The sequence below is a fragment of the Equus asinus genome, chromosome X, assembly GCF_041296235.1.
Source record: "Equus asinus isolate D_3611 breed Donkey chromosome X, EquAss-T2T_v2, whole genome shotgun sequence".
NCBI lineage: Eukaryota > Metazoa > Chordata > Mammalia > Perissodactyla > Equidae > Equus > Equus asinus.
This window is the reverse complement of record NC_091820.1, coordinates 49,539,473-49,559,802: the sequence shown is the minus strand read 5'-3', so window position 1 is coordinate 49,559,802 and position 20,330 is coordinate 49,539,473. Positions and strand designations below refer to the sequence as shown.

Here is a 20,330-nt window from a genome sequence, read left to right as displayed (position 1 = left end):
CCGTTTTTATCTTTTTATTAATTTTCCTTTGTCGATTTAATTACAAAAATAACACAAGCTCATTATAAGAATCTTGACAATACAGAGCTGTGTGTAGTTGTTGGTAAACGTCTCCAATATCTTTCATTCCTTTCCTTTTAATTTCCAGCTTAATGTCATAGAAATATAGACAAAAGTTTCAACAGGCTATTCTACATGTCACTGGTCATGGCTGTTAGAGCTTTAGCTCAGAGTAGCAATCTCTCTATTCCTTGGGGCGGCTACATCCGGGAGTAAGGAACCATTGCCAGGGAAACGAAGTCACGTGGGACCCTCTAAACACAAACTAGGTCCAGGGAACCTGACCTGAACTGGGGTCTGAGCTTCCGGTGGGTGCTGTGAGTGCCAAAGTGCTGGTGGCGTGTCAGCGGAAGGATCCGATGAAGGACTAAGGGCACAAGACGGCCGCCTGGACGGTCTGGAGCCTACCGGAGGACTTGAATCCTTGGCCAAGGGCGAAAAGTGGAGCGGCAGGCTGCCAGATGAAGGCGACTGTGGAGTAAGTTGGATTTGAACACCTGGTGGGAGTCGGGGAGGGAAAATGAGCTCGGGCTCAGATCTTTATAATTCTGCTTTTTTTCCAGAGGGACGTTGATCTGACGAGCGAGCTTCTAGGGGTGGGGAAATGAGAATGGGTGCAAGGAACAGGCCAGCGGGGGGGGGGGGGGGGGGGGCGGGGGAGGGGGGCTGAAATTCGTGGGTCCTGCTTTGCAGGTACTCTCTCACTGGTTGTTTCCTCCCTATTTTTGTTTCTTTTCCTGGTTACACTTTTTTGTTGCTCCAGAACCTGAATTCGAATGTAAGAAGTTTGGCTCCTGAGCCAGTTCTCTATTAACCTTCCTGCCAGGTACAAAAAGCTTTTAAAAATAGGGAAAGGTGGGCAAAGAATCAGAAGAAGCTATTCACACAGGGCCAGTAAACATTTGAAAAGTCACTTAACTTCACTAATAAACACACATGAAAAAAACAGGCTAGCATATTAAGATTAAGAGGATGGAAGAAGATTGTTTATGCCCAGTGTTGTGCAGGATTTAAGAAAACTGACACTTGATTATAGTATTTTAAGATGTAAATTAGTAAAACAGTTTACTGTTATGCAATTTGGCTTATGTAATAAACTTGAAAATTTATTACTCTTTGGCCTAAAAATTATACCTGTAGGAAGCTATCCAACACAATTTCTAATAGAAGTGAAAACATATATGCATACATATAATGTGTTCATTGCAGCATTATCTATAATAGCAGTTGGGGATAACTGGACACTATTTGGTGATATTAAAAATTATTGCTAATTTATATGTCATATGATTATGTTTTAAAAGAATCTTTGTCTTTAGACAGGGCAGCCTGGTGGCATAGTGGTTAAATTTCTGTGCTCCACTTCAGTGGCCTGGGCTTGCGGGTTCAGATCCCAGGCGTGGACCCACACATTGCTCATCAAGCCATGCTGAGGGAGCATCCCTCATATAAAATAGAGGAAAATTCACAAAGATGTTACCTCAGGGCAGATCTTCCTCACTAAAAAAAGAAAGAAAAAGAATCTTTGTTTTTAGAGATTAATTCAGAAATATTTACATATAGAATAATATGATATATGTGATATACCTGAAAATAATCAGTGTTAGCTAATAGATCAGGGGATAGATCTATTGATAACTTTTGAAGCTGGGTGATGGGAACATGGGGGAGTTCCTTATGATCGTTCTCTCTACTTTTGTATGAGTTCAGGATTTTCCATAAAGTAAAAAAACTAATTTAAGGTAGAAAATTGAAAAACTATGGATGAGTATAAATTCATAAAATCGTCTCCTGGGGCTGGCCCGGTAGTGTAGTGGTTGTGTTTGCATGCTCCACTTTGATGGAGCACCCTGCCTGGGGGTTCATTGGTTTGGATCCTGGGCACAGACCTACATACTGCCCATCAAGCCATGCTGTGGCGGCATCCCACATACAAAATAGAGAAAGATTGGCACAGATGTTAGCTCAGGGACAATCTTCCTCAAGCAAGAAGAGGAAGATTGGCAACAATGTTATTAGCTCTTCCTCACCAAGAAAAAAAATCATCTCTAAATCCATTGGACAGTTGTAACCAGCATTAAATGTTGCATTGTGTGTGTGTGGTGGATTGGTGCTCAACATCTGTTCCACCTTCCTGCTGTACCTTCTTATATTTTAGGAAGAGCCTTCAAAATCACAGATTCAAGTCAGAGTGCCTAGGTAAGAATCCCATCTCTGCTGTTTACTAGCTGTCTGGTGTTGGACAGGTTACTTTAGTTGTTTGAGACTCAGTTTCCTCATCTATGATGTGAGAATGATACTGTACTGTATATTATCAAATCCAATCAATAGTCAGATACACTATTATTATTTGTGCCACTATGGAAGAAAAATCACTTCCAAATAAACTGACACACATCTTGATTTCACAGCTGTTAGAATATGTAAGGATAAGAATATTAGAATTAACGAAATATAGTGGCAGCTACCTCATTGGGTTTCTGTGGCGAGTAAATAAGTTTATAAATCTAAAGTACATGGCGCATGGGTACTCACTAAATATGAATTGTCATCATTATTCACATCACCATCATCATCATAGAGTGCTCATTAGGCATCCTCATGCATTTTTCTCCCATTTAAGCAAGGAGGCCAAACTGTCTGGATCTTGTTTGGTGTATAATAGCCTTTACTTGTGGGAAATGGATTTATTTTGGGTAGTATTCTAAAGTGATAATGTATGAGAATGTTCCTTGCAGGATGATTGGTGAAAGAAAAAATTACCTGTAGTAGCCTAAGCGCCCACCAACAGGAAATGATCAAATACATTATGCAGATATTCACACTACAATACTATGCACTTATGAGAAAGAATGAGGGAGGAGCTGGAAGTACTGACATGGCAAGATGTCTCTGTTATAATGATTAGTAAAGAAAGCATTAAATACAATGTATAGTTTAAGTAGGAAAAAGGTTATGTTATTTATACACGTGTGTATATTTATGTGTGTGTGTGTGTGTGTGTAGGCAGATAGGTGATAGATAGGTTCCACACTTTTGAAAGTGGTTGCCTCTGAGGGGTGAATTCAGATCAGAAGATGATGAAATGAGACTTTCATTTTTCCCCCTATATATTTGGTTTTGTTTGATTTTTATACAATCTATTACTTTTGTATTTAAAATATAATTTTGAAAAAGTCAAGCATGAAATTTTTTTGAGAGTATGCACATCTAATCACTAAGTTTTTCTGCTAAGTAAGATTTGTTCTTTTAACATCCTATAATAAGTTTGTACATGCAACTTTTAAGAATGAAGTTAGTGAAGTTTAAAACACTGTCTTTTGCAAACGCCACCCTTTATAAATTGTGAAGTTCTCATAGTCAGTACATTGTTGCCAGTCCTCACAGATGTTAAGCCTATTTATAATGGTCCAAGTATACCATTACTGTAGCAACATACTGCTATTACCATAACCTAATACTGTTAATTACATTTGTCCCCAAAGAGGATTTGATAAGGGATGTCATAAACATTACCTTTAGGGTTACTCACATTAAAATTTAAAATTAAAATTAAAATAAAAAAAGCGAACCCTGGGCTGCCGAGAAGCGGAACATGCGCACTTAACCGCTGCGCCACCAGGCCGGCCCCCAGAAATATCTTAATGAAACCAAATTTTTGCAATAACATGTTTTAGTCTTTAATGTGTGAAAATAATATCTCCTCATTATAGGAAATTTGAGTATATGTGTGATTGTGTAATAGAGAGAAAAAAAAGTAAAACCAGAGGGCCGGCCTGGTGGTGCAGCTGTTAAGTTCACATGTTCCACTTTGGCGGCCCAGGATTCACTGGTTCAGATCACGGGTGCAGACATGGCACCACTTGGCAAGCTATGCTGTGGTAGGCGTTCCACATAAGTAGAGGAAGATGGGCACGGATGTTAGCTCAGGGCCAGTCTTCCTCAGCAAAAAGAGGAGGATTGGCAGCAGTTAGCTCAGGGCTAATCTTCCTCAAAAAAAAAAAAAGTAAAACCAGAATGGACTATAGTTGCATTGCCTTCTATAGTGAGTGGTATGATTCATATCCACGTGGAAATAAATACCTTTATTGCTCCCTTCCTCTCTCAGAGACTAGTGGGAAAAGAGAGAAGCTTGCTATTAAAATTTCAAGGCCTTTGCTGATTCCTTTGTGCTTCTAAAGTGTGAGACTGAGATAGATGGTCTACTGTTTATCAGAAGCCATTAATCAGTCTTTGGATGTGTAAAAGAAAGTGCAGAGCCTAACTTAAGATGGATATGGGGTGGTGGTGGTGTGGGTGCATGTTGTGTGTTTGATGGGGGATACCTGAGGGAAAGGCACCTAGAGAGAGGGGAAGCAAAGCATCTAGAAGCAATAAATGAGGCCACGAAAGAAGGTGCAATATTGGAGCCTGAAGAGGAAGTAGACAAGTGAAAAATTGCCAGTTGTGGAGTTGCTGAAAGCCTTTTAGGTTGTAAATGTTCAGTGTTTGGTTATTTCCCAAGTCTTGTTGTGACCTAATCCCCACTTTGTTTCTCAGACCTTCAGTAATGTGTGGACTCTTACAAATATCTCGTGTGAATGATTCTTAAGTGGGAATATCATGGAACCTGCTGTTCATCTGCAAGTACCTTAAAGCAATGATGAGTTGGCACTTTAAATTTTATCATATTGTCATGGAATAAAAAGAATGATAGATGAGTGATGCTCGTGCATTAATTTCCAGTCCATGAACTGGTCCAATAAAGCCGTAGAAACTAGCTCTGGGTTCATTTCTCATTGCTCTGGGATCCCAGTATACAGAATACTGTATACTTTTGTGTCCAGCAAATATGTCTAATTTCATTTTAAAACTGTAGTCTTTGTGGGAGGAAGTGGGCTAGGGAAGTGAGGAGTAAGAGAAAACAAACCCTGATGAGAGTGCTAGATTATGTGATCTTGGTAAGGATTATTACCCAGGCATTACTCGAGGAGAGAAATGGAGAGGAGGTCAGAAGCAGGAACAGGGAGAAAGAAATTAAATTTTAGATCCTTTTTTCTAAATGAGAACTCACTGCAGAATGAAGAATATCCGATAGCTGGAATGATGCAGTTTTGGAGGGTCTAAAAATATTGATGATTTCTTTCCAACACAGAAAGGCAGTTTTGGGGCAGACCATGACCCTAAGCTTCCTTGATGAAATCACTGCCTATGTAATCAGGTGAGTAATAAAGATGAGCCAGCTTTTCATTTACGGTATTGTATTTGGATCTATAGAATATCTTTTGTGACATTTATGAAAGACCCAGAAAATATAAAAGCCAGTGTTATCTTAGCATAATCTCTTGTCTGGTGGGGTGACCAGCCTCCGGGTTTGTCCACACTTTCCTGATTTTAGCACTGAAAGACTTGCATTCCGGGAATTCCTTCAGTCCTGGACAAACCAGGGTTGGTTACTCTACTGCAAGCCTCCATCTCCTGCCCTCCCCACGTTATCCACCTCTTCCACTGACACAATTTCTGGAACCTTAGCACTGTCTTCTTCCTCTGCAAGGACCCTATTATCCAAACAACATGATGAAAATGAAGGTGCTCTGATGACATCATGAATAAGGAAGGCATAAGATTGTTTTTTATCTTTAACACAAATTTGGCAAAGAAGTGTGCCAGAATATTAACAAGTGACTGAGTGGGGTAATTGTGGATTTTTTACTTCTTTACACATCTCTCTATTTTCCAAACTTTACTCACAACAGATTATGACAGTTATAATTACCGGATTGAAACCATTAGAAAAACTAAAAATAAAAATACACTGGCTTTGGTTTCCATGTGAATGTTAAATTATCTTTCAGAATTGCCTTTAAACCTATTTTTTAAGAAGGAGAGTAGATAGCATGTCCTATATGGTCCAGGAAACAATATGAGCTTCTGGGAAGATGCTTTACAGAAGATTCCGTTTAATTCCTTTAACATTTATTGATTGTTTATTCTGTGCCAGTTATTGTAATAGATGATTACTCACTTACAGGATCTTTGTTATGGGAATGTTTCATCTTTCTTTAATTCATTAAAATAATAAGTGTGTGTTTAATGATAGACATGTGTTCTTGATAAATAAAATGTTAAATCAGGATACAAACAATATGTGTATATTTATATTAGCTCCTATTTTTCAGTTTTGTGTGAATTTTTCAATTTACACAGAACCCTGAATACAGTTTGATTCCATTTTCATAAAAAATTATATGTGTATATTTGTAGGTGTAAAACATTTAGGAAGAAAATGAAAGGAAATATCCCAAAATGGTAGCAATGGTCAACTTGGGATGGTTTGATTACTTGTTATTTCACTTGTTTTAGTCAATAATATTTTAAAATTTTAAATTAACTTTAAATTTTAGAATAGTTTTAAATTTACAGAATTATTGAAGAGATGGTACAGAGTCCCTATATACCTCATACCCGGTTTCCCCTCATATTAACATCTTACATATATAAATGATACATTTGTCCCACTTGATAACCAATACTGATACATTATTATTGACTAAAGTGCACTCTATTTAGATTTCCTCAGTTTTTCCCTAATATCTTCTCTGTCTTCTAGAATCCCATCTAGGACACCACATTACATTTAGCAGTCATGTATCCTTAGGCTTCTCTTGGCTGTGACAGTTTTCAGACTTTACTTTTTGATCTTGACAGTTTTCAGGAGTATTAGTCAGGCGTTTTGTAGAATTCCCTTCAACTGTGATTTGCCTGATGATTTTGTCATGATTGAACTGATGTAATTTTTTTTTGAATAAGAACACTTTATCACATCATATCAAGGTACATAACCATCAATATGCCTTATCATTAGTGATGTTCACCTTCATCACTGGGCTGTATAGTGTTTGTCAGGTCTATCTACTGTAAAGTTACTTTTTTTTTCCTTTGGAAGAAAGTCACCACGTATAGCCCACACTTAGAGAGTGGGGAGTTATGCTTCTACTCATTGAGGGTGGATTATTTTATAAATTATTTGAAATTCTTTTTTAAGGGAGAGTCATCTACTCTCCCTCATTTATTTTTTAGTCATTTATTCATATTAGTTTGGACTCATGGATATTTTATATTTGGGGTTATAATCTAATACTGAATTATTAATTAATTTATTTAAATTGTTCCAAGTTAGGCTATTCAGAGCTCTTTTAATTGGCTCCTGTGCCCCTTTGACATACTGCCATGAATGTGGAGTTTTATTGAGCACTCCCTTACTTTCTGGTACTTCAAGGAGGGGGAGCATAGCTGCACTTATCCAAAGAGCACAGTATGGGAAGGGAGAAAAAAAGAGGAACTGCACTGTGGGGAAACGTGACAAACACTACTTAGCCTGGTAACAAAGGTCAATATCAACAGTGATGTCATGTTAATACGGTGTACCTTTGATATGACGTAATGAAAATGGCATTTTACCTCTCTGGTCCTCCTCACCAAAACACATTACCCCAGTGTACTCATGAGAAAAAACATTAGACAAATTCCAATGGGGAATTATTCTACAATATTCTACAGTATGACTGACTAGTTAGTATTCCTTCAAACTATTAAAGTCACCAAAAACATGGAAAGTCTGAAAAACTGTGAAAACCAGGAGAAGCCTAAGGAAACACGACAACTAAATGTAATGTGGTATCCTATATGGGGTCTTGGAACGGAAAAAGGATATTAGGAAAAAATGAAGCAAATCTAAATAAAGTGTATGTTTCAGTTAATAACATTGTATCACTTTTGGTTCATTAAGTGTGACAAACGTGCCATAATAATAGAAAAACTTGATGTGGCGTATATGGGAACTTTTTTGCAACTTTTATGTAAATCTAAAAATAACATAAGATTCAAAAGTTTGTAAACCAATCAATTGGGCATATTTTTGGGGTCTGTTTTTGGGTTCTCTCTTCTGACCCATTGATTTATGTGTCTATCCTTCTAACAGAAACACTCAGTCTTGATTATTGCTGCAGTACAGTAAACTTTAATATCAAGGAAAAATATCTCCCGCTTTCTTTTCCTTTTTCAAAATTTGTTTACCTATTTCACTTCCTTTGCCTTTCCAACAAATTTTAGAATAAACTTGTCTATATCCACAGAGTTCTTGCTGATATTTTGACAGGAATTTCATTCAACCTGTATTGATATCTTTACTATGTTGAGTCTTTCAATCCATAAACATTGTATGTCTTTCCATTTATTTATATATTATCTTATTTCTTTCATCACTATTTTGTAGTTTTCAGCATACAAGTCCAGCACGTGTTTTATTATATTATACCTAAGTATTTCATTTTATTGTGTAGACAATTTTGTTATCTACAAATAGGGACGGTTCTATTTCTCTTTTCTTATCTGTATGACTTTGTTTACTTTACTTGTGTTTGTACTAAGTAGAACTTCCAGCACTACGTTGAGTAAGTGTTGCAAGAGTGGACATCCTTCTCTTGTTCACAATTTTAGGGGGAAAGGATTCAGTCTTTCACTATTAAGTATAATGCTAGTGTAGGTATTTTGTATGTGCTCTTAACTTGCAGAAGTTCTCCTCTATTCCTTTTTTTCTGAGAGTTTATTATACAACTGTGCTGATGTTTGTCAGAAGCTTTGTCTGCATTGATTGATGTGATTATGTAATTTTTAAAATTTAGCCAGTTAATATGGTAGGTTACATTGATTAATTTTCAAATATTGGATCATACTTGCACGCCTGAAATAAACCGAACTTCGTCCTGGTTTAGAATTATTTTTATGTACTTTTTAATTTTAGTTTCCAATATTTTGTTAACAATTTGTGTGTCTAAATTCATAAAAGATATTAGTCTGTCATATTCTATTTTTATATTTTTTATCTGGTTTTGTTATTAGAATAATACTAGCTTCAAAAGACGCATGGGAAGAGTTCTTTCTTCCTTTTTTTTCTGAAAGAGATTGCTTAGATTCCTTTTAGTTCTTTAAATATTTGGTAGAATTCTTCAGTGAAACTTTCTGGACCAGGACTTTACTTTTTTTGAGAATTTTTAAACTACAAAGTCAGTTTACTTAATAGTTAAAGGGATATTAAAATTGTATATTTCATGTTTGTGAGTTGTGGTGGCTTATGTTTTTTCTACAGATTGATCCCTTACATGTAAGTTGTCAAATTTATCTGTGCAGTATTTCATAGTATTATTTTATTATCCTGTTGTTTATAAGATCATTTTATTGATTTTTTTCAAAGTACCAGCTTTTTGTTTCATTGATTTGTTCCTGTTTCATTTTCATTAATTTTCTTTTCTTATCTTTATTTCTTTCCTTCTGCTTGCTTTGGCTTGTTTGCTCTTCTAGGTTCTCGAGGTGGAAACTTACATTATTCATTTTAAACTGTTTTTCTTTTCTTATGTATATAATTAGTACTCTAAATACCCCTCTTAGTACTGCTTTAACTGTGTCACACAAATTTTGGTATGTTGTATTTTCATTTTCATTCAGTTGAGTGTATTTTTTTATTTCCCTTGAGATTTAGTCTTTGATGTATTATTTAGAAGTGTGTTGTTTAGCGATAAGTATTAATTGTTATTTTTCTGTGTTTGATTTCTACTTTTGATAGCATTGTCATCAGAGAATACACTCTGTATGATTTCAGTTTTTTTAAAATTTTGAGAGTTATTCTATGGCATAGGATATGGCCTATCTAGATATAAGTTTCCTGGACATTTGTAAAGAATCTGTATTCTGATTGAGTTTAAATATCCTATAAACATTAATAAAATTGATTTCTTTGATGGTGGTGTTGAGTTCTTCTATATTCTTACTGATTTTCTATGTCTTTCTATGAATTGATGAGTTAGCAGTGTTGAAGTCTCCACTATAATTGTAGATTGTTTATTTCTCCCTTAAGTTTTGTAAGGTTTTTTTCCCACTTATTTTGTAGTTCTATTGATGAGTACACACACATTTAGGGGTATTATGTCTTTTTGGTGGATTGACCTTTTATTATTATATCATGTCCCTCTCAGTCTCTGGTAATTTTCTTCCTTTGAAATCTAGTATATCAGATACTAATATAGCGACTTCTGATTTATTTTGATTAAGGATTGCATGATGTATCTTTTACCATTCTTTTATTTTCTACCTGCCTATATGGTTACATTTGAGGTGAGTTTCTGAAGAGAGCATAGAGCTGGGTCATAGTTTTTAATCTACTTTGTCAATATCTGTCTTTTTTTTTTTTTAACTTTTTTTAAAAAAGATTTTATTTTTTCCCTTTTCTTTTTTCTCCCCAAAGCCCCCCGGTACATAGTTATATATTCTTCATTGTGGGTCCTTCTAGTTGTGCCGTGTGGGACGCTGCCTCAGTGTGGTTTGATGAGCAGTGCCATGTCTGTGCCCAGGATTTGAACCAACAAACACTGGGCCGCCTGCAGCAGAGCGCACGAACTTAACCACTCAGCCACGGGGCCAGCCCCAATATCTGTCTTTTAATTGATGTATTTAAACCATTTACATTTAGCACAATATTTGGTATGTTTGGGACTAAGTCTGTCATTTTATTTTTTGTTCTCTATTCATTCACTCTTATTTTCATTCTTCAGTTTTCTTTCATTCCTTCCTGTAGACTGCTTGAATATTTTTTAAAAATTCATATTTTTTCTAGATTTATTGAGGTATAATTGGCAAATACAAATTGTATATATGCAAGGTGTACAACATGATGTTTTGACGTATGTATATATAATGAAATTATTACCACAATCAAGCTGATTAACAGAACAATCATTTCACATAGTTACTCTTCTTTTGTGTGATGAAAACACAAGACCTACTCTTTTAGCAAATTTCAGGTATACAATACAATAACTCTTGTTACCATGCTGTAATTCAGATCTCCAGAACTTATTCATCCTGCATAACTGAATCTTTGTATCCTTTGACTAAAATCTCCCTATATCGCCCACCACTCAGTCCCTAACAACCATCATTATACTCTCTGATTTTATGAGTTTGACTTTGGTTTCCACATATAAGTGAGCTCATGCAGTATCTGTCTTTGTCTGGATTATTTCACTTAGCATAATGTCCTCCGGGTGAGCCTATGTTGTTCCATATGGCAAGATTTCCTTCTTTTTAATACTGAATAGTATTCCATATTATATACATATCACATCTTTATCCGTTTATCCATTGACAGACACTTAGATTGTCTCCATATTTTAGCTATTGTGACTAATGCTGCAATGAACATGGGAGTGAAGATGCCATTTTGAGATATCAGTATTATTTCCTTTGGATATATACTCAGAAGTGATTATGCTGGATCATATGGTAGTTCTAATTTTAACTTTTTGAGGAACATCAGTACTATTTCCATAATGGCTGTACCAGTTTACATTCAAACCAACAGTGCACAAGGGTTCCCTTTTCTCCACATCCTTGCCGACACTTAGCAATTTTTGTTTTATTGATGACAACCATTATAACAAGTGTGAGGTGATATCTTGTTGTATTTTGGATTTTAATTTCTCTAATGATTAGTGACACGAGTACCTTTTCATATACCTGTTGGCTGTTTGTATGTTTTTCTTTGAGAAATGGCTATTCAGATTCTTAGCCCATTTTTTGAATTTTTTTTTTCTATGGGGTTGTTTGGGTTCCTTATATATTTTGGCCATTAGCTCCTTATCAGATGTATAGTTGGCAAATATTTTCTCTCATTCCATAGGCTCTCTCTTCTTTCTGTTGATTATTTCCTTTGAGGTGCAGACACTTTGTAGATTGCTACAATTCCACTTTTCCATTTTTACTTTTATTGCCTGTGCTTTTGATGTCATATACAAAAAATGATTGCCCAGACCAATGTCAAGAAGCTATTTCTCTATGTTTTCTTCTAATAGTTTTAAAATTTCAGGTCTTAAGTTCTTAATCTATTTTGAGTTGATTTTTGTATATGGTGCGAGATAAAAGTCCAGTTTCATTCTAATGCATGTGGATATCCACTTTTCCAGCACCATTTATTGAAGAGATTATCATTTCCTCATTGTGTATTTTTGACACCTTTGTTGAAGATTAGTTGACCTTAAATCCATGGACTTATTTCTGGCTTCTGTATTCTGTTCCAAAGGTCTAAATCTCTGGTTTATGCCAGTACCATAGTGTTTTGAGTACTGTAGCTTTGTAACATATTATGAAATCAGGAATTGTGACGCCTCCAATTTCATTCTTCTTGCTCAAGATTGCTTTAGTTATTCATAATCTTTTGTGGTTCCATATGAATTTTAAGATTTTTTTATTTCAGTGAAAAATGCCATTGGAATTTTGAAAGGGCTTGCATCGAATCTCTAGATCACTTTGTGGAGTTTGGACATTTTAACAATATTAATTCTTCCAATCTGTGAACATGGCATATCATTCCATGATTTGTGTCTCCTTTAACTTATTTCATCAATGTTTTATACTTTTCAGTGTACACATCTTTCACCTCTTTCATTAAATTTATTCCCAAGCATTTTATTCTTTTTGATGCTACTGTGAAAGGATAGTTTTCTTAATTTCTTTTTCAGTTAGTTTGTTGTTAGTGTATAAACACACACAGATTTTTTTGTATGTTGATTTTGTATCATGCAACTGAATTCTTTACTAAATTCATAGATTAGTTATGAGAATTTTTGGTGGAGTCTTTAAAGTTTTCTATATATAAGTTTTTGTCATCTGCAAACAGAGACATTATTACTTCTTTTTTACTGATTTGGATGCTTTTTATTTATTTTACTTGCACAATTTCTCTGGCTTGGACTTCTAGCAATATATTGAATAGAAGTGGTGAAAGTGGGCATTCTTGTTTTGTTCCTGATATCAGAGGAAAAGCTTTCAACCTTTCACTGTATGATGTTAGCTGTGAGCTTGTCATACATTGCCTTTATTATGTTGAGTTACATTCCTTATATACCTATTTTGTTGAGCATTTTTATCATGAAGATATGTTGAATTTTGTTAAATGATTTTTCTGCATCTATTGAAATAATCATATTATTTTTATTCTTCGTTCTGTTAGTAAGTGTATCACATGTACTGATTTGAATATGGTGAATCATCCATGCAACTCATGGATAAATCCCACTTGATCAAGGTGTATGATTCTTTTATTGTGCTATGGAATTCAGTTTGTTAATATTTTGTTGAGGATTTCTGCATCTATATTCATCAGAGATATTGGCCTGTAATTTTCTTTTCTTGTGGTGTCCTTGTCTGGCTTTGGTAACCAAGTAATGCTGGCCTCATAAAATGAGTTTGGGAGTATTCCTTCCTCTTCAATTTTTTGTAAGGGTTTGTGCAGGATTGGCATTAATTCTTTAATGAATTCTTTAAATGTTTGATAGAATTAATCAGTGAAGCCATCTGGTCCTGGGGTTTTTGGGAGACTTTTGATTCATGATTCAATCTCCATAGTTGTTACTGGTCTTTTCAGATTTTCTACTTCTTCATGATTCAGTCATGGTATATGTATATTTCTTGGATGTGTGTGTTTCTTCTAGGTTATCCAATTTGTTGATGTATAATTATTTATAGTAGCCTTTCACGATCCTGTGTAATTCTTAGTGTCAGTTGTAACGACTCCTCTTTCATTTCTGAGTCTTTTTTTTTTTTTTGAGGAAGATTAGTCCTGAGCTAACATCTGCTGCCAATCCTCCTCTTTTTGCTGAGGAAGACAGGCCTTGAGCTAACATCTGTGCCCATCTTCCTCTACTTTATATGTGGGACTCCTGCCACAGCATGGCTTGCCAAACGGTGCCATGTCCACACCTGGGATCCAAAATGGCGAAACCCGGGCCGCTGAAGCGGAACATGCACACTTAACCGCTGAGCCACCGGGCTGGCCCCCACTTCTGATTCTTTTTGTTTTTCTCTGTTTTTTTCTTAGTCTATCTAATGTTTTGTCAATTTTATTTGTCTTCTCAAAAAACCAACTCATAGTTTTATCTTTTTATTATTTCTCAAGTCTCTATGACATTTATTTCTGCTCTGATCATTGTTATTTCCTTCTTTCTGCTAATGAGCTTAGTTTCTTTTTCTTTTTCTAGTTCCTTGAGGTGGGATGTTGGATTGTTTATTTGAGAACTTTCTTTTTTTTTTTAATATAGATATTTATTGCCATAAACCTCCATCTTAGAACTGCTTTTGCTGTATCCAATAAGTTTTCATATGTTGTGTTTCCATTTTCAACTGTCTCAAGATGGTTCTTGATTTCCCTTTTGATTTCTTCTTTGACCCATTGATTATTAAGGAGTGTGTTGTTTAATTTCCACATATTTGTGAATTTTCCAATTTTATCTATTTCTAGTTCCACACCGTTGTGTTCATAAAAGATACTTGATACGATTTCAATCTTCTTAAATTTATTAAGACTTGTTTTGTGACCTAACTTATAATCTATCCTGGAGAATGTTCTATGTGTGCTTGAGAAGAATATGTATTCTGCTGCTGTTGGATAGAGTGTTCTGAATGTCTGTTAGGTCCATTTGGTCTAAAGTATATTTCAGTTCCAATGTTTCATTGTTGATTTTCTGTCTGGATGATCTATCATTGTTGAAAGTGGAGTATTGAAGTCCCTTATTATTATATTTTTTGTCTATTTCTACCTTCAGATTTGTTCATGTTTGCTTAATATATGTAGGTGCCCGAGTGATGGGTGAGTATATACATGCAATTGTTATATCTTCTTGACAACCATCACTTTATCCTCCAAAATTTCTGTTTTGTTCTTATATAACTTGTATCTCTTTGTTGAACTTCTCATTTTGGTCATGTACTCTGTCCGTGATTTCTTTGAGTTGTCTATATGTGCTGTCTTGTAGCTCACTGAGCTTCCTTAGCACAATTATTTTCTATTGTTTGTCAGGCAATTCATATATCTCCATTTCTTTGGGGTTGGTTACTGGAAAGTTATGTGTTCCTTTGGTCATGTCATGTTTTCTTGCTTTTTCGTGTTCCTTGAAGTCTTGTGTTGTCTTTGCATTTGAAGAAGCAGTCACCTCTTTTTTACTGTCTTTGGGAGACATATTCCTTCATTAGTCAGTCCAGTTAATGATTCTGAGACTCTCTCAGATCTTTCCCTTTTTCTGTTTTTTCGTTTGTTTGTTTGTTTTTGAGGAAGATTAGCCCTGAGCTAACTACTGCCAATCCTCCTCTTTTTGCTGAGGAAGACTGGCCCTGCGCTAACATCTGTGCCCATCTTCCTCTACTTTATACGTGGGACGCCTACCACAACATGACTTTTGCCAAGTGGTGCCATGTCCGCACCCTGGATCCGAACCGGTGAACCCCAGGCCACCAAGAAGCGGAACTTGCGAACTTAACCGCTGCACCACCGGGCCGGCCCCTCAGATTTTTTCTATGAGTGTGTCCATTCCTCACCTCTTGTTATTTTTTATTGGGGGGAGGGGGTCTTAAGAATGTATACCTCTCTTGATTCTGCAAAGCCAGTCCTCTTGATGAGAGTATCTCATTTTTTCCCTTGGCCAGTGCCCTGAAATGCTCAAGATTGTATGCTTTCTTCCAGTCCTGCAGATTTTGGCCAGCTTGGCGTATGTGCTTGTGAACATCTGCAATGGTTCGCACTTACTGTCTGCAGGGCCTGTAGCTGGCCATGGTGGGGTGGATGGGGCACATAGAGTGTTGGGGGTGCTCTTGGGCTATTTTAGGAGGTTTAAAGGTGAGACCTCCCAAGCAGCTCATGGCAGGTCTTCCTAATGGAGTATGCAAAGTCCTTTAGTAGGATACGTGGCCTTTGATGAGTTCTGAGCTCTGGTTCCTCTAATTCCAGCTTCTCCAACCCCTCAACCATGCTGATAGCTTCAATATTTTGAGCGGGGCAAGAAAGCAATATGCCTTTTGAGCAGCTTTCCACACAGTTGGGGAAGCTGGATGCTCACTCAATATGCTCTCACTTTCCCCTATAAGAGAAATCACCAGATAAAGGAGTCTCTCCTGGTACTGAGCTTGGGAGGGGAGCGACATGAGTAAAGTCAATTGTTCTTCTTAACTTTTTAAATGTGTCTATTCTCAGATATTTTGGTACAGCAGTGTGTTGGAACTTCTTCACTGGACTCTCACACACTCACAAAGGTGCTCTTTTCTGTGAATGTTTGTCAAAATAGGTATTCTATGGCTGAATGACAGTAGAAAATTTCTATTCCACCACCATGCTGACCTCATCATCCTTGTTTAGGTTATTTTTAAAACAATTCGATAAGTACAACATTTGAGTTTAGCTCGAGTGATTTTTTTTTAAGATACTGTGTTTCAGCTTGCAGTGGAGAAGTAACAATCTAGGTTCCAAAACACAAGGCCATTTTTGACTCTTGTTGTGAAGTGATTACCACAAAGCAACCACACTACCTTCTTTCCTTTTCTCAGCATCTGGCAACTACTAATCTGCTTTCTGTGTCTATGAATTTGCCTATTCTGGACATTTCATGTAAATGTAATAATATAATATTCGGCTGTGTGTGTCTTTCACACACAAATGTTTAATGTTTTAGCATAATGTTTTTAAAGTTTACTGATGTTGTAGCATGTTCTTAATTCCTTTTTAAGGATGAATAATATTTCATTGTACAGATATACTACTTTTTGTTTATCCGTTCATCAGCTGATGGACATTTGGGTTTTTTCCATTTCTCTATTTATTATTTTTCTATTTAAATTGTGTTTAGAAATTGTACAACATTAAATTTAGGATCTTAGCCATTTATAATTGTATAGTTCAGAAGTATAACTATATTCACATTGTTGCAAAATGGATCTCCAGAACTTTTTCATCTCCCCAAACTGAAGTTCTATAACATTAAATGGCTCCCTTTTTCTCCCTTGCCCACCCCTGCAAACCACTATTCTACTTTCTTTTTCTATGAATTTGACTACTTTAGATACCTCATATAAGTGGAATCATATAGTATTTTTCTTTTTGTGGCTGGGTTATCTCAGTTAGTGTAATGTCCTCAAGGTTAATCCACATTGTAGCATTTGACAAGATTCCCTTCCTTTTAATGACTTCATAACACTCCATTGTATGTATATAACACATTTTTTTTTCATCCATTCACCCATTGACTGAAGTTTGGGTTGCTTCCACCTCTTGGCTATTGTGAATAATGCTGCTATGAATGAGGGCAAGCAAATATCTCCTTGAAATTCTGCTTTCAATCATTTGGATATATATCCAGAAGTGGGATTGTTTGACCATATGGTAATTCTATTTTTAATTTTTTGAGAAAGCACCATACTATATTCTATAGTGACTGCACCATTTTACATTCTCACCAACAGTACTCTTCAATCTCAATTTCTCCACATACTTGCTAACACTTATTTTTTGTTGTTTTGATAATAGCCATCCTAATGGATGTGGAATGGATATCTCATTGGGGTTTCTTTTAATAGACTTTACTTCTTAGAGAATTCTTTAGGTTCATAGCAAAATCGATTGGAAGTTATAATAATTTCCCATAGACCTCTGCCTCTACGTACACAGCCTCGTCCACTATCGAAGTTTGGTACCAGGGCAGTCACTTGTTACAATCTATGAACTTACATTGACACATCATTACTACTCAAAGTCCATAGTTTACGTTAAGCTTCACTCTTGGTATGGTACCTTCTATGGGTTTTGACAAATGTATTATGACGTGTATTTACCATGGTAGCATAATACAAAGCAATTTCACTGCCCTAAAAATCCTGTACTGGATGTATTGAATCCTACCTCAACTCCAACCCCTGAAATCCCTGATCTTTTTACTGTCTCCACAGTTTTGCCTTTTCCAGAATGTTATATAGTTGGAATCATATTGTATGTATTTTTTAATAGTATGTATGTTTTTCAGATTTTCCTATTTCACTTAGTCATATGCATTTAAGGTCCATACATGTCTTTTCTTGGCTTGACAGCTCATTTCTTTTTAGACTGAATAGTATTCCATTGTCTACATGTACCACAGTTTATTTATCCATTGACCTACTGAAGGACATCTTGGTTGATTTCAAGTTTTAGCAATTATGAATGAAGCTCCTATAAACATTTGTGTGCAGAATTTTGTATGGACGTGTTTTCAACTCATTTGGGTAAATACCAAGGAGTGCAACTGCTGGGTCATATGGTAAGACTATGTTTGGTTTAGTAAGAAGTCACCAAACTGTCTTCCGAATTGGCCATACTATTTTGAATTCCCATCAGCAATAAATAAGAATTCCTGGTGCTTACCAGCATTTGGTGGTGGCAGTGTTTTGGATTTTGGCCATTCTAGCATGTGTGTAGTGGTATCCCATCCTTGTTTTAATTTGCAACTCCCTAATGAAATATGATGTCAAACATGTTTTCATATACTTATTTTCAATCTATATATCTTCTTTGGAACAGTGTTTGTTAAAGACTTTTGCTCATTTTTTAATCGAGTTGTTCATTTTCTTATTGTTGAGTTTTAAGTGTTCTTTGGATATTTTGATTGTCGTTCATCAGATATGTCTTTTGCAGATATTTTTCCACTTGTACCTTATCTTCTCATTCTCTTGACAGTGTGTTTTGTAGAACAGTAGTTTTAATTTTAACAAAGTCAATTTTATCACTACTTTCACAGATTATGCCACTGATGTATCTAAAAACTCATTGCCGTACCCAAAGTCATGTAGATTTCCTCCTGTGTTATCACATTATGGTTTTGATTTGCACTTCTCTAATTATTAGTGATGATTAGAATCTTTTCGTATGCTTATTGGCTATTCATGTCTCAACATTGAAGAAATGTTTATGAAAGTACATTTTTTTCATTTTTAAATCAGGTTACTTGATTTTTGTTGTTGAGTTGTAGGAGTTCTTCGTATATTCTGGTTATTAACCTTTTATCAGATACACAATTTGCAAATATTTTCTCCCATTCTATAGGTTGCCTTTTCATTCTCTTGATTGTATTCTTTGATGCAGGTAAGTTTTTAAGTTTGATGTAGTGTATAGTTCTATTTTTTTATTATATTACTTTTGCTCTTGGTGTCATAATCAAGATACAATTGTCAATTACTACGTCATGAAGCTTTTCTCCTAGGAGTTTTTAGTTTTAGTCTTACATTTGTGTCTTTAACCCATTTTGAAATAATTTTTGTATATGGCTCAAGTTAAGGGTCAAACATACATTATTTTACATGTGCGTATCTAGTTTCCCCAAAACTATTTGTTGAAGAGACTGTAATTTCCCCATTGAGTGGTTGTGGCACCCTTGTTGAGGATCGTGTTAACTATATACATAAGGCTTTATTTTTGAGATCTCTGTTCCATCCCAGTTTTCCATATGATTGCCTTTATGACAGTACCACACTATTTTGATTACTATAGCCTTAAAATAGATTTTGATATCAGGGAGTTTGAGACCTCTAACTTTGTTCTTTTTAAGGATTGTTTTGGCTATTTGGGATCCTTTGAGATGCCATATGAATTTTAAGATGGCTATTTCTTTTTCTGCAAAAACTACTGTTGAGATTTTGTTAGAGACTGCATTAAAGCTGTAGATCACTTTGGGTGGTATTGAAATGTTAACAATATTACATTTTTCATCTGTTAACAAGGGATGTCTTTCCATTTATTTCTGTCTTTTTCAGTTTCTTTCAGCAATGTTTTGCAATTTTCAGGGTACTGGTTTTTTTGCCTTCTTGGATGAGTTTATCCTTAAGTATTTTATTCTTTTTAATGCTATTGTAATGGAATACTTTCTTTTCTTAATTGAGATATAATTGACATATACATTGTGTTAGTTTAAGTTCAAGTTAGTTCGTTAAAGTTAGTACAACATAATGACTTGATATATATGTATATTGTGAAATGATTACCACAGTAAGTTTAACATCCTTCAGCACATAGTTATATTTTTTTGTGATGAAAACTTTTAAGGTCTACTCTCTTACCAACTTTGAAATATGCAGTACAGTACTGTTAACTATAGTCACCATGCTGTAATTACCTGGAACTTACTTATCTTATAACTGGAATTTGGTACCTTTGGCCACATTCACCCATTTTACACACTTCCCACTCCCCTCTTCTGTCAACCACTAGTGTGTTCTCTGTAGTTATGAATTTTTTTTGCATTCCACATATAAATGAGATTGTCCAGTATTGGTCTTTCTCTGCCTGATTTATTTCACTTAGCATAATGCCCTCAAGTTCCATCTATGTTGTTGCCAATGGCAGTGTTTCCTCTTTTTAATGGCTAAATAATGTTCCAACAATCTATTCT

At 35.4% G+C, this 20,330-nt stretch overlaps 1 long non-coding RNA gene across 1 annotated transcript in view; it reads left to right on the top strand.

Moving 5' to 3' along the window:
* Window positions 1-327: 327 nt before the first annotated feature.
* LOC123282701 (uncharacterized) overlaps window positions 328-20,330 on the top strand; it is a 61,782-nt gene continuing 41,779 nt past the window's right edge. The window contains exon 1 of the long non-coding RNA XR_006522909.2: window positions 328-538. This is a non-coding gene — a long non-coding RNA (uncharacterized lncRNA). The remainder of the gene's footprint in view (window positions 539-20,330) is intronic.